This window comes from Lissotriton helveticus, chromosome 5_1 (genome assembly GCF_964261635.1).
Source record: "Lissotriton helveticus chromosome 5_1, aLisHel1.1, whole genome shotgun sequence".
In the NCBI taxonomy this organism is placed as follows: Eukaryota; Metazoa; Chordata; class Amphibia; order Caudata; family Salamandridae; genus Lissotriton; species Lissotriton helveticus.
In genome coordinates this window covers 315827101-315839650 of record NC_136065.1, presented here as the reverse complement: position 1 = coordinate 315839650, position 12550 = coordinate 315827101, and positions in this window count along the sequence as shown.

Here is a 12550-nt window from a genome sequence, read left to right as displayed (position 1 = left end):
GAGTGGTGATGTAGGCGTTGCGGGTTTAGTGGTGCTGTATGCGGTGGGGATTGAGTGGCGCTGTAGGCATTGCTGGTTGAGTGGTGATGCAGGCGTTGCGGGTAAAGTGGTGCTGTATGCGGTGGGGGTTGAGCGGTGCTGTAGGCGTTGGGAGTTAAGCGCTGCTGTACACGGTGGGCATTGAGTGGTGCTGTAGGCATTGCGGGTTGAGTAGTGCTGTAGGCGTTGTGGGTTTAGTGGTGCTGTATGCGGTGGGGATTGAGTGGCGCTGTAGGCATTGCTGGTTGAGTGGTGATGTAGGCGTTGCGGGTAAAGTGATGCTGTACGTGTTGGGGGTTGAGCGGTGCTGTAGGCGTTGGGAGTTAAGCGGTGCTGTACGCGGTGGGCATTGAGTAGTGCTGTACATGGTGGGGATTGAGTGGTGCTGTACGCGGTGGGGATTGAGTGATGCTGTAGGCATTGCGGGTTGAGTGGTGATGTAGGCTTTGCGAGTTGAGTGGTGACGTAAGCGTTGCGGGTTGAGTGGTGCTGTATGCGGTGGGGATTGAGTGGTGCTGTAGGAGTTGTTGGTTGATTGGTGATGTAGGCATTGAGGGTTGAGTGGTGATGTAGGCGTTGCAGGTTGAGTGGTGCTGTAAGCGGTGGGGATTGAGTGGTGCTGTACGCGTTGCGGGTTGAGTGGTGATGTATACGTTGCGGGTTGAGTGGTGATGTAGACGTTGGGGGTTGAGTGGTGATGTAGGCATTGTGGGCTGAGTGGTGCTGTATGCGGTGGGGATTGAGTGGCGCTGTAGGCATTGCTGGTTGAGTGGTGATGTAGGCGTTGCGGGTTGAGTGGTGCTGTACGCGGTGGGGGATGAGCGGTGCTGTAGGCGTTGGGAGTTAAGCGGTGTTGTAGGCGGTGGGGATTGAGAGGTGCTGTAGGCATTGCGGGTTGAGTGGTGCTGTATGTGGTGGGGATTGAGTGGTGCTGTACGCGGTGGGGATTGAGTGGTGCTGTAGGCGTCGCAGGTTGAGTGGTGCTGTAGGCGTTGCGGTTTGAGTGGTCATGTGGGCGTTGAAGGTTGAGAGGTGCTGTACACGGTGGGATTTGAGTGGTGTTGTAGGCGTTGCAGATTGAGTGGTGATGTAGGCGTTGCGGGTTGAGTGATGATGTAGGCGTTGCGGGTTGAATGGTGCTGTACGCGATAGGATTGAGTGGTGCTGTAGGCGTTGCGGATTGAGTGGTGCTGTAGGCGTAGTGGGTTGAGTGGTGCTGTAAGCTTTGTGGGTTGAGTGGTGCTGTAGGCGTTGCGGGTTGAGTGGTGCTCTAGGTGGTGGGGATTGAGTGGTGCTGTAGGCGTTGCCGGTTAAGTGGTGATGTTGGCGTTGCGCGTTGAGTGTTGCTGTATGCGGTGGGGATTGAGTGGTGCTGTAGGCGTTGTGAGGTTGAGTGGTGATGTAGGCGTTGCGGGTTGCGTGGTACTGTAGGCTTTGTGGGTTGAGTGGTGGTGTAGGCGTTGCCGGTTGAGTGGTGCTGTAAGCATTGAGGGTTGAGTGGTGCTGTACGTGGTGGGGATTGAGTGGTGCTGTAGGCATTGCGGGTTGAGTGGTACTGTACGCGGTGGAGATTGAGTGGTGCTGTAGGCGTTGCGGGTTGAGTGGTGATGTACGCAGTGGGGATTGAGTGGTGCAGGAGGCGTTGCGCGTTGAGTGGTGATGTAGGCGTTGCGGGGTCAGTGGTGATGTAGGCATTGCGGGTTGAGTGGTGCTGTATGCGGAGGGGATTGAGCGGTGCTGTAGGGTTTGCGGGTTGAGCGGTGATGTAGGCGTTGCAGGTTGAGCGGTGATGTAGGCGTTGCGGGTTGAGTGGTGATGTAGGCGTTGGCGGTTGAGTGGTGCTGTACGCAGTGTGGATTGAGTGGTGCTGTACGCATTGCGGGTTGAATGGTGATGTCGGCGTTGCAGGTTGAGTGGTGATGTAGGCGTTGCGGGTTGAGTGGTGCTGTACGCGGTGGGGATTGAGTGGCGCTGTAGGCATTGCGGGTTGAGTGGTGATGTAGGCGTTGCGGGTTGAGTGGTGCTGTAGGCGTTGGGAGTTGAGCGGTGCTGTACACGGTGGGGATTGAGTGGTGCTGTAGGTGGTGTACGTTTTCAGCACGCACACTCCTCCAGCCGTCAGTGCACACTTTCACCAGGCACACACCACTATCCGTCACTGCACGCTTTCACCAGACACACGCACACCACCAGCCGTCCGTGCATGCTTTCACCAGGCACACACACGACCAGCCGTCCGTGCACGCTTTCACCAGGCACACACACCACCAGCTGTCAGTGCACGCTTCCACCAGGCACACATACCACCAGCCGGCAGTGCACACTTCCACCAGGCACACACACCACCAGCCAGCCATCAGTGCACAATTTCTACAGGCACACACCACCAGCAATCAGTGCACACATAATTTGTTAACGCATCCAAAATTTATTATTGTAGCAATCGCAGTATGGCGCACTTTACTTTTAACATATTCATCTAAAGCGCAGCATGCCACCATTGCTACAAAAATAAATACACATTTTTTTGGCCTACAATTTATAGACTTTTGTTGCAGTTGGTGTTGCAATATTTAGCACTGCCAATAGCTCAAACTTAATTAACCCGAGACCTATTGCATTGTTAATGCTTGTTTTATTTAGTCCCTCCTACCCAACTTAACTTCTGGAAACATACTAGGAGAGTAAGCACTAAAGGGCTTATTTACAAGCCTCTTGCGCTAATTTTTCATCATTTTTAACATGGGAAAAGTGGCGCATATGTGGCACAGGGGTCTTGTAAATCTGCCCATAAGCCCTTAGACTGGACAGGAAGTCGAAGCTCTGCAGGTGGAAAGTCGTAGACATGAGATAAACCTCCCCAACCCATGAAGGATTTTTGTGGGAAGAATAGTAAAAGCGTAGCTACATCGCCATCTAGTGGCCATTTGTATTTGTGCTGTCTACTGTTCAGAAACAAACATGCCCACAGATTTGGTCAGGAGGTGGACGACTGGGGTTCTCACGAAAGGAACAACTTGACCTAAAACTGATGTGAAAATTGGGGACTAGGCAGAGGAGGGGGTGGAGGTTTAGAAACGAAAACATTTTCTGAATTCGTGGGAAAAGGGCAGAGTTTACGATGCGTCTCCGAAGAATTTTTTCTTTTCAATAGCTTGTTGAAGTGTGTATGTATTGGCATTTCACGAGTACAAGCCTACCGGGGGAAGAACAGGGCGCTGAACGTTGTGCAAGTATTGAGACAACACACGAGTATCTATATCAAAAGGGAATTTACGTCTTTTTGAAGTATCCAGTGCGTGTCATGCATTTACAAATGAATTACATTTCAAGTATTTACAAATTAGGCAAAGGGAGATTAACAGCCTGATTCATGAAGCGAAATTGCGCCCGCAATGGCTGCGAAAATGCAATTGCGGGTGCAAAACACGGAATCGGCATTCAAGTACAAAATAGCGAATTCGCAAACACAGAATAGCGATTTAAATAGCGATTACGCTATAATAGTCGCAGAGTCCCGGTAGTCGCGCATTAGCGATACGGAAATAGCGACCAACCACGGAATCTGCGAAATGAATAGCGAAACGCAATTTATTCTCAATCGGCATTCATGAAAAAGAAACAATAGCGGAAAACCCCAAAATCGCATTTTTGCGCGGCGCAAATTAAGGACAACTCAAAGCAGGTGGTAACCATAAAAGCCATGATTAAGTAAAATTTGAAAAACAGTTGGCCAATCACCAACAGGTCCAGGCCTGACCAATCACACATAAGGACATTCAGCAGCAGCATTAGGCGTTCCACAATGCCAGGAATGTACATGGTGGTGAGGCGGCGAAGGCTACAGCGAGCAGCACGGAGGAGACGCATGAGGCAGGAAAGGATTTACCGGCAGCGGGTCACCTTGCTGGGCCAAACCAGAGAACAGATTTATGCCAAATACAGGCTGAATGGGGAAATGATCACCTGGCTGATACAAGAACTTGACCCCCTCATGCAGCACCCAACAAGGCGAAACAATTCTGTGCCTACACATGTGCAAGTATTGTGCAGCCTGCACCTCCTGGCCTCCGGCAGTTTCCAGGGCATAGTAGCGGCTGCTGGGGGGATATCCCAGCCCACCATGTCACGCTGCCTCCACACTTTTGTTGACGCCATGCTCACCCAGCTCCACCGCCACATCACATTTCCCACGAGCCAACAGGAATTGGACCTGACAAAACTACAATTTTACAATGTAGCCCATTTTCCCCATGTCCTCGGCTGCATCGACTGTACCCACGTCGCCATCTGCCCACCAGCTGCCACGGAGTATATGTACCGCAACCGGAAGTCCTACCACTCCCTCAACATACAGATGGTCTGCAATGCCAAGACCATCATCACTGACATTGTCGCACAGTACCCAGGGAGTACCCATGATTCCTTTATCTTCAGGCACAGTGGACTCCACACACGACTGCTCAGAGGAGAGTTTGGGGAAGGACACCTACTTGGTAAGTACACTTTGTCGACAATGTCACATTGCAATGAAGTCACTGCGCTGCACAGGCAATCAACATCTGCTCCTCTCATTCAGGTGACAGTGGCTACGCCCTACGGGAATACCTCCTGACCCCTTACCTCAACCCTGCCACACCTCAGCAACGGCGCTACAACGTTGCGCACATCCGGACAAGGAACTGTATAGAAAGGACATTTGGCCTGCTCAAGAGCAGGTTCCGTATACTGCACAAGACAGGTGGGGCCATGTATTACAGTCCTGCTGCGTGCTGCCGCATTGTGGCTGTCTGTGCAATGCTCCATAACATTGCAACCAAGCGCCGGATACCTGTTGACATCTCAGGCAGTGAATCTGAAGGGGACGACCGGCCACCAGCACATGTGCACCATGCACGCGGGGAGAACCCAGCTGAAGGCCACAGATGTCGCAACCACATCACAATGAACAATTTCTAGCCCACCCTCTTCCCCCACCCCACATATCACAATTGCATGCAAAATGTAATGATTACACAAGGCTAATGTGTGCAGCAAAAAAAATATATTTGTTTCATTCACAACAAAAAGGTAATCAGTCCAACTATTTACAAATACCAGTATTGCGTCATACTGCAGTGTGCATGTACTTGGCAGGCTTAGCGTCAGCCTGTGCCAGTGTTATGCAGACAGTGTCAATGGCGCCTCCTGCGCGTAATGCCCAAGCGCCTCTGAGGCTCTTCCTCTTCCTGGGCTCCTGTACCAGGCGTTGCCCTGGTGCTGCGCCTAGGTGGCGGGACCAGTGTGGCCGATTGGCTGCTCACGCTGGAGGCACCCTCGCTGGCATCGTCGCCCCCTACAGTGGCCGGTAGCGCAGGTGTGTGTAGTGCCGTTACGGCGGTGGTTAGGTGCTCCAGCACCCTGGTGATGTCCTCACAGCACTGCACTAGTTGGTGCTGCTGGGTGAGAGAGCGCCGCGACAACTGGGTGGTGGCATTTGCTGCCACATAATTCGACCTGCTATAGGCCGACAGCCGGCTCATCAGCTGGTGGTGGCGCCGGCTCGCTACACTGCGGTGCTTGAGCAGCGCAGCAGTGTTCTCCTCCATGGCTGCAGTCATGCGGCCCATGGCCGCCGTCATGCGGTCCATGCGCTCTCCAACTCCCGCCACATTGCGCCCAATTTTGTGCAGCTGGAGCTGGATGGCACCTTGCTGCTGTGACTGGCGCTGGTGGATACGGAGCATGCGTCTCTCAACGCTCATGCAGGCATAGCGATGTCCATTGCCCCTCCTGCTGATTGCCCGCGGTGTTGCCGCTGTCGCAGGCCCAGATCTATTGGCACCAGCTGCAGGTGGTGTTGCAGCAGGCGTTGCTGGTGCGGCAGGGACTGGGGGCACATTTGTGGGGTGCCTGGCTCTGGCTGCGGGTGGTGCGGCAGATCCAGATGCAGCTACGGTGGGGGGCCTGGCCTTGGCTGCGGGTGGTGCGGCAGATCCAGATGCAGCTACGGTGGGGGGCCTGGCCTTGGCTGCGGGTGGTGCGGCAGATCCAGATGCAGCTACGGTGGGGGGCCTGGCCTTGGCTGCGGGTGGTGCGGCAGATCCAGATGCAGCTACGGTGGGGGGCCTGGCCTTGGCTGCGGGTGGGATGCTAGATGCAGGGGCCACAACGTTGGTGGGGGGCCTGGCTGCTGGTGTTGTTTGAGCGGCAGGGGCTGGTGCCTGGCTTTCTGGTTGTGATTCCTCCTCCTGGGCCTCCTCATCTATCAGCAGCCTCTCGCTGTCACTGCTGTCTGCGCCACCTGTGAGGGTAAGTGGATACTCATTAGTTGCATGTGACTGTCAGACGTGCTGATGTTACATGCATGCTGGGTGACATTCCCTGGATGGCAGTGGATTTGCGTAATTTGGGACCTGTCTGGCTGCATTGGGGTACTACTACATTGTGGACATACTACATCTCCCACAATGCTTCAGGGCATTCCCTGATGCGCAACAAAGGCATGACTAAGGGCCAATAAGTGAGCCTATTTGGTCAGGGACGGTCATAGGGGACAGGGTCGCAGTCGCATGCCACTTACCTTGGGTGTCTTGGGTGGGGCGGGAGGAGTCCAGAGGGGTCACGCCAACGCACGCCTCCCTCTCAAGGGTGTCCTCGACCTGGTCCTCCAGAGGTGTGTTGGGTGGGACTGTCGGTCCGCCACCTCCAGTGCCCGATGCCTCTCCAAGGCGCTCCGCCACCCTCTCCTTGGCACGACCTCGGAGGTCGTACCAGCGCTTCTTTAGCTCCTCCAATGACCTATCGGCCACACCCACCGAGTTCACGCTGGCAGCTATACCCAGCCAGATCCTCCGCTTGTCTTGCTCTGGGACCTTTCTGGAGTTGGCCCCAAAGAGCCGGTCATGGTTGGCCACCACCCCTTCAATGAGGTTCTCGAGCTCCTGCTCTGAGAACTTGAGCTTTCGCTTTCGTCCTGCGCTGTTGCTGGGGCCAGGGACAGCTTCCTCAGACATGGCAGTGGATATGTCGCTATTTCAGTCGGTAGAGAAGTCGCTATCGCTGTTTTAGCGTCTGCTTCCGACTTGCTCCCTCGGAGGTTTGCCTCGCTGTGGTGTTTGGGGGTGGGAACTGCCTGCTTCCTGGTTGTGATGTCATCACTGTGCTCGGAAAGCGACTTCCCGTTTTCCCGATCGCGCGAGAATGCGAGTCGCATTCCCGATCGCACGGGATTGCGAGTCGCTATCCCGATCGCACGGGATTGCGAGTCGCTATCCCGACGCAGGTAGCCGGGAATAGCGATTTTTCTGCGAATTTTGTTGGTCGCTAACGGATTTAGCGCCCGCGTGCGAGTCGCTATTTTTTCCCCGAAAAGTACATGAATGCCGTTTTGCGTTTCCTCAATAGCGAGTCGCTATTACTCGCTATTAGGGACACGCAAAACGGCCCGTACATGAATCAGGCTGTAAGTGTTTTGCCAAAAATTACATGATTACAACCAAAGCCAGGATAAGGACCCTGATCTCTAAAGTCAGTGACTTAGCCACAAGACTACAGCAAAAGGAACACATGATGGAGGGAATAATGAACAATGCAAACAGTCACCCCCAGTCACATAGATCTGTGTTTAATCCATCATTATTTTGCTCACCATGCCACCCCAGTTTGGATCCAGCCATATGCAAATCAGTCTTGACCCTGTGCCTCACGGGAACAGTCTTTTCAAACAAGAAAAGGCTTGGGTCCTTACGCTATCTGGACTGGACTACTCAAGTAATGTAAACAATCATGATGTCCAGATAGACCATTTACAACATATTAATGAATAAACGTGACTTTAGACTGTAATTCCAAAGTCCGTGTGATTTATTTCACTTGGTTTAAACATTTGTTGAAAACACGCTGATGTCATGTCATGTCATATTTCAGACAACACTTCATTTGCGTAAGAATAGTCATGTAGTGTTCACTTATATACAAAGAATTTTTTTTGTGAAACTTAAACACATTATAATACAACACATTGCAAAATAGTAAAGAAACACAGTGAAAATACAAAGTCTAACAAAAATATTGACAAACTGTACAAACGACTAGTCCTTATTTCTAAAAACGCACTAGGCGGACATTCAAAAGTTACTACGCATAAGGCTACAGCCTATTGTCTTGCCTGTGTTGTGAGCTATGGGGTTACAAATTTCAAGAGGTTGTCTAAGTGGGGAAAACAACATTGCGAAATATTCCCTCGAGACACGCCCTATGTTAATTAACTGAATCGGTGGAGTCAGCATGAGCTGCCAAGCCAGATCATTCCTGGACCAGAAACAAGCTTCCTGGGACCAGTTTCAGGGCATCACCCCTCATCAGCCAGGCTAGCTTGAATACAGTAGCGCAGTGAGCATGGTACCCACGTCTGGGAATACCCTTCCCACTTAGAGTGACAAAAGCAAATTGAGCAAAGGATGGACAGAATGCTGAACAATGCAAACATTCACCCCCAGTCACAAAGATCTGGGTTTTATCCATCGTTCTATTGCTCACCACGCCACCCCAGTTTGAACCAAGCATATGCAAATAAGTCTTGACCCTGTGCCTCGTGGTAACAGTCCAGCTCGAACTGCCAAGCCAGGTCCTCCCTGGACCGGAAACATGCATCCTGGGACCAGTTTCGGGGCATAGGATAGCCTAATTTCCCCCCCAAAATATCTTTAAAAAGTTACATACATAGTTATGCATATTTGGGCTTTCGGTCAACACTATTTATTCACTGATCTACGTAAGTGTCATTCAGATTTGACAGCAAACATCATGTGGAAACTGTTTAGGCGACATCAGTTATTCTCTCTCTTCACTATGAGTGAAGGCATTTTGCTTCTGCACATGTGCACATCCACCTGAAAGATAGTCTCTTCAGTGCCAGGGCTGGTGAGCTAATCTTTGTTTTCCTTTCTGCTTTCATTTCAAGTTTTTTTAAAATCATTATTACAATGGGTCATTTTTAATATTTGTTTGCTAAAATTTGCAGCTATCTTTAGGCAGTAGCATTTGTTTTTTCTAATTACTTTTAAATGTTTAATGCCCATTATGTATATTTGTCAAAAGTCAAAAAGATATTACAGACTTCTCAAAACCAGATCTATTGGTTTGCCAATGCTTGTTTGGAAAAGAAGCCACATAATATATTTTAAGATCTTGTTTTGCCATATTGTTTGCTCAGAGCAAGAGAACTTTCAAGGCAACTAGAAACATGAGATTTGAACCAGCGTGCACGGTAACAATTATTTGCACAGTGTCTGTTGACCGAGTACATTTAAAAACCTTTAATGCAGTTGCAACCTTCATCTTCCAGGGCCCTGCTTTCTCTCCGAACACAGCAGGATGAGGACATTTAGCTATCCTGGGCTGTGAGCATCCCTCCATTTGCATCTCCTCTACCATGTGTCATGAACGCTCAAATATGTGCCATATCACAGGTTGCTTTATAAATTCTTTGGGGGAACATGCAGCTTTTCTTTAGGTCTGGCCGAGATATAACCTTAGTTGTCTCTCCAACCAACCCATGTAATCAAAACAATTCATAAATCAAAAATAAATAGATGTGCAGAGGTGCTTTTTATCAGCTTTCTTCATTCATTGAAGAGCACTTCAGAGCCAGGCTTTTGGGCCAATACTTCAATTCTTTATCCCCTCCTTTCTTTCCCATTTTATTTTTTTACTATCCTTGTGTGCTTCAGCAATGCTTTCAGGTTACCACCATTCAAATCCAGCAGTACCTTTTCTTTGCATCAATAAGACGTACAGCTTTCCCTGATCTGCACTGAAACAACAATACGTTTCTACACTTGTTCTAACTGAACCTGCCTTTTGAGACATGTCCGTGCTGTTCTATCGAAATTATATGTGATGATTACTCTTTTCCTATTTAAATATGTTATTGCTAACTACATTTAGGAAGTGGGTTTTCCCTTTTTCTTTTCATGGCACCTGCCTGCATTAAAACATAAAAACATAAAGCTAGCCTTATTAATCGTACCAATGCTTGTATAAATACCTTCTCAATGGCGAAACGTGCCATGCTATGACTAACATGAGCCCAGGAAAATGTTTGATACCTGTCTCAGATTGCAAATAGCAATAAAGCCGGCGTTTCTTCGGCGGGGGCATATCTGAGTGCAGCACAACTATTCCAGGGTGATGCCAATGGTTGCTGGAATGGATTCATCAGCTCATATATCCCTAAACTTAGCAGGGCCGTCAGTAGGGGGTGGCTTAGAGGTGGCATTATTCCCCAGGACCCACTCTTCTTAAAGGGCCTGTAGTGCTACTGCGAAATCTCTAAATAGATTTCTTAGCAATATTGTCTTGTTTATTTATTTCAGCTAACATTGCTTAAACCGCTAGAAGGCGACAAATACTGACACGTGCGCCCCAGGCTCCACCAAAACTTCAGACATGCTTGAAAAGTAGTCTATTGGCGACCCTGCCCAGTGGAGTTTATTTATGTCTCGCTTGGATTCTGTGGCCCTGAAGCCAAGTTGAAGGATCTTCTCCTGGGCCCAACTGTGGTTCTACAGAGTCCTTTCCTTTTCAATCCCTGAAAAGATCACCGGAGATCTAAAAGAGTGGATGTAGCCTTAGGGGCTAGAGCGGCCGACCTTGGAGCTGGGGAACCCTGTTGGAGTCTCAGCAACGACTCTCAACATCCTGTGATTCTGGGCAAATCACTTAATCTCCCCGTGCCTGACAAAGAGGAATGTGTCCATCTGGAACGAAACTGGTGCTCATGTAAAGCGCTCTGATACCTTCGGGTCGAGTTCGCGCTATATAAAACCCTAAAAAAAATGTAAAAAGCATGCTGGGAATGACACATGAATGTATCTGAGTAATAGGCGCAAACACTCTGTACAACAACCTCTTTGGGTGTACCTGGAGCTCTGATTTCATGAATCCAAGTGAGGAACAAGCCACAACAGGAGGCTGTAATTTTCTCCATGCGGACAGGAGATTTGCAAAGGGACCATAGTAACCCTTAGATAAGAAAAAAGAGATGGGTGTAGTTGCTCAATTTAATCTGAACCACCAGGCCCGTTTGATTCCATAATTGTTAGGTTCACCTGTGCCACTACAGAAAGAAAGCCAACCATACGTAAATTAGCTTTGCTTCTGTGTACAACTTCGAGGCCTTGTCCCTTTTTGAAGAGGAACCATGGCATGCCCAAGTATATGTCCACCACTTAAAACATGTCCCTGAAATCAATCTATTTCCCTGTAGAATCGCTGAACTTACTAGACGGCAGGGACTAGTTTGGAGATGGAGGAATGGACCTGTAGTTAACTAGTACTTGGGGCTTCACATTACTTAACCTGGATTCAGGGTAAATGTAGCTCATACATGAAAACTTCCGATAGCTGCATTTATAGTGAGTCCATGTCTGATGAGTGCATTTGAACCTATCCAAAATGCATTCACTGAATCTATTTTTGAGCAGAGACACTTAAGTACAACTCCATCTAATCACAGAAGCATGGCCCCTTAACCCCTTTGTGTTAGACCCGGCTTCCTGGGCACCAGGGCACTCAGGGGTAACTGCGCTCCAATTGCATCAACTGGAGTGTTCCCCCACTGGTGTCCTGGGGCCTCATTACTAGTGGACCCAAAACTGGATAACCAAGTACTCCTCTCCAGCACTTGACTCTCTCATGGTAGCGAGACAGAGCAGTCCAAGGCTTACTCAAGGAGGTGAGGTGGGGTTAGACATTCAGAATATAGTGTAAACCGAACCACCAGCTGATAAACTCAATGTCCAGTCAGTGCTTCACTTTTTATAAAAGAACAGTACTTTAACACACACAAGATAAATATACTACACATAAACTAGGATAAACAGTGAAAACAAGATGTCTCTACAAACCTCTGGGACAGAGTTCCGACCCCAAACAGTATTATAGCGCCTAGATGCCAAGCACTATAAAAACACAGTTAACATGAAAACACACAATAAGCATAGCATTTTACAGATCATGTTACACAGGGCTGCTCTCATTCACTAGAGCCTTGATACCAATCTTTGGATTGAAAGGATATAGTTTCAGCATGTGATGTGAAGTCAAATGTTCTTGATCAGCCCTATAACCCCCCACCCAAAGCAACAGAAGGGCCCTCCCGTTGTGAGTGAGGACACCCCTCTAGTGGTGTCAGGGATCTGATCACAGGTGCCTGATGTCTTGACACAGTTTACTGGAGTCCCACTAGTCTAGTAGCCACTGGCTAGCTGTAGGAGGGTAGTGGCTGGACAGAGTGCCAGTTCACCCTGATACCCACAGAGCCTCTGTGATGTGCTGTAAGCTGCAGCTGTCTGTAATTTCCTTGGTCCAAAGCGCACGCTCCTCCAAGCCTCACAGAAACAGCTGGTCCTTAATGTTGCTGATGCCTTAGTGAACGGAGTCTTATCTCCTGCCCTCACACTGCGGGTCGCGCCTGGCTATCTTCAGACGGACCTGGTGTGGCCGCCTCTTCAGTCATAGACCAGTC